The sequence below is a fragment of the Macrobrachium rosenbergii genome, chromosome 52, assembly GCF_040412425.1.
Source record: "Macrobrachium rosenbergii isolate ZJJX-2024 chromosome 52, ASM4041242v1, whole genome shotgun sequence".
Classification (NCBI taxonomy): Eukaryota; Metazoa; Arthropoda; class Malacostraca; order Decapoda; family Palaemonidae; genus Macrobrachium; species Macrobrachium rosenbergii.
This window is the reverse complement of record NC_089792.1, coordinates 2,047,488-2,049,987: the sequence shown is the minus strand read 5'-3', so window position 1 is coordinate 2,049,987 and position 2,500 is coordinate 2,047,488. Positions and strand designations below refer to the sequence as shown.

General features: G+C 44.2%; 1 protein-coding gene across 3 annotated transcripts in view; it reads left to right on the top strand.

The window, feature by feature from the left end:
- Positions 1–2,500, top strand: part of Pka-C1 (Protein kinase, cAMP-dependent, catalytic subunit 1) — a 972,169-nt gene that overhangs the window by 164,121 nt on the left and 805,548 nt on the right. The window lies entirely within an intron of this gene.

The following is a 2,500-nucleotide window of genomic DNA, read 5'->3' as shown; positions in this document are numbered from 1 at the left end:
AATTTATGAATGAGCCAAATAACTGCAAGGAAATAATATTACACTTGAAGGTGATTGCATGTTTTTTTTTTTCAATGTGAGTATCATTACGTTTTGTCAAACGCAGGTTATTTCGAGATGAAGACAGGTCGTGAATACCCTTGTATTTTGTGCTTCGATTTGGAAAACAATCTCAGACCTTCATGTTCGGTCCAGAAAGAGAATTTTCTTCATTAATCTCATACATTGTCTTTTACATGCATCCTTTTTCTCTGCAGTCTCTTGGCACTCTCCTTTATGGCTCCTCCTCCTCCTCCTCCTTTCCTCCTCCTCCTCCTCCTCCTCCTCTCCTCCTCCTCCTCCTCCTCCTCCCTCCTCCTCCTCTCTCTCTCTCTCTCTCTCTCTCTCTCTCTCTGCGCCTTTTGTTTCCAAGCCCTTAGCAAATTAGTTTTAGTGCATTGTTCAGGCTTTGTATTGAACTCTTGTGCAAGGAATTTGAGATACTCGCTTCTATTTTTTTGACAGGCAGCCTTCTTACAGATACTTAGATAAAGTGCAAGGCATTCTTTCACAAAATAACTAGTCAAGCATAATATATATATATATATATATATATATATATATATATATATATATATATATATGTTTATATATGTGTGTGTGTGTGTGGTCAGGCCGGTAACGTTACCTCGCTCTGATACTCTGGACGCTGGATCAAATCCTGCTACTGACATCAAAATTACTTCATATTCCTGCATTTGGGTCTAAGGCTTCGCATTTACAAGCAAATCCAGAATGTGTAAAGAATTCGAGAAGTTGAGAGGGCATTGTTATCACAGTTACATACGTATCCAGTCAAAAGTGATATGAAGATTCTCTCTCTCTCTCTCTCTCTCTCTCTCTCTCTCTCTCTCTCTCTCTCTCTCTCTCTCTCTGTATATAGATAGATAGATACATACATATATTATTTATGCAATGGATTAGTTACGTTCAATTCCGTTGGCTCTCTTCGTTCATAGGGACCATCATTGGGTGTAAAATATCTTTTGAAATCTATCTTAGGCATCTAAGTGATCGTATGTTCCCAGTTACTATAGTTCGATGAAACATGGCCTCGACATTAATGTTAGTTAAATAAGGTGGCAATGCTATGAATCAGATATTGTCAGTGTAAACTGATTTAGGGAATTAAATGAAACGACAGGTTTTGGTTTAAGTGGACTATATAGATACAGGTATTATACGTTTCAAGGAATTTTCCGGACTTACAATAGCAGTGAGAAAAGATTTTAAACAAGTAAAAATGAGGCGAAGTTTCTTCGGAGCAATCGAGTTTTCTGTACAGCGTCCAGTCAGGCCACCGAAAATAGATCTATCTTTCGGTGGTTTCGGGATAGTGCTGTATGAGCCGCGGCCCATGAAACTTTAACCACGGGCCGGTGGTGGCCTGCCCATATATCGTTGCCAGCTACATTCTGTAGCCATGGCCATCTCTACTTTGTTACGTAAGGCTTCAAAATTTGTTTTATTTTTGTTATCCGGGCAACGAAGACATCACGGACCAGTAGCAGCAGCAGGAACAGCAGGAGCAGGACCAGTAGCAGGAGCAGGAACAGGAGAAGGACCATTAGCAGGAGCAGGAACAGTAGCAGGAGGAGCAACAGGAGCAGGACCAGTAGCAGGAGCAGGAACAGGATAAGAACCATTAGCAGGCTCTACAGGGTCAGGACCAGTAGCAGGAACAGGAGAAGAACCATTATCAGGAACAGCAGGGTCAGACCAGTAGCAGGAACAGAAGCAGGGACAACAGGAACAGCAACAGGCGGGAACAGGACCAGGCAGTGAGTGAGGGGACGATGCCTCATAAATAAACACCTGGATACATGACGCCCTGGATGAATTGTTCACGACCTGCGGGTCTCCTGAAGGCGCCTCCTGGGGACCCACTATGGTCTTTCTGCGCTCAGGTCAGGTCAGGAGGAGGAGGAGGAGGAGAAGATTAGAAGGAGGAGGAGGAGGTGGTTAGAAGGAGGAGGAGGAAGAGGAGTTGGTTAAAAGGAGGAGGAGGAGAGAAGATTAGAAGGAGGAGGAAGAGGAGGTGGTTAGAAGGAGGAGGAGGAGAGGAGTTGGTTAAAAGGAGGAGGAGAAGGTTAGAAGGAAGGGGAGGTGGTTAGAAGGAGGATTAGGAGGAGTAGGTTAAAAGGAGGAGGAGGAGGAGGAGGAGAAGGTTACAAGGAAGAGGAGTTGGTTAGAAGGAGGAGAAGGAGGTTGAGGTGGTTTGAAGGAGGAGGAGGAGATGGCTAGAAGGAGGAGGAAGAGGTGGTTAGAAGGAGGAGGAGATGGTTAGTAGGAGGAGGAGAAGGTTGGAAGGAGGAGGAGGTGTTTTTGGTTAGAAGGAGGAGGAGGAGGAGATGGTTAGAAGAAGAAGAAGAAGAAGAAGAAGGTTGGGAGGAGGAGGAGCTGGCTGGCAGAAGAAGAAGAAGAAGAAGAAGAAGAAGAAGAAGAAGACGAAGAAGAAGAA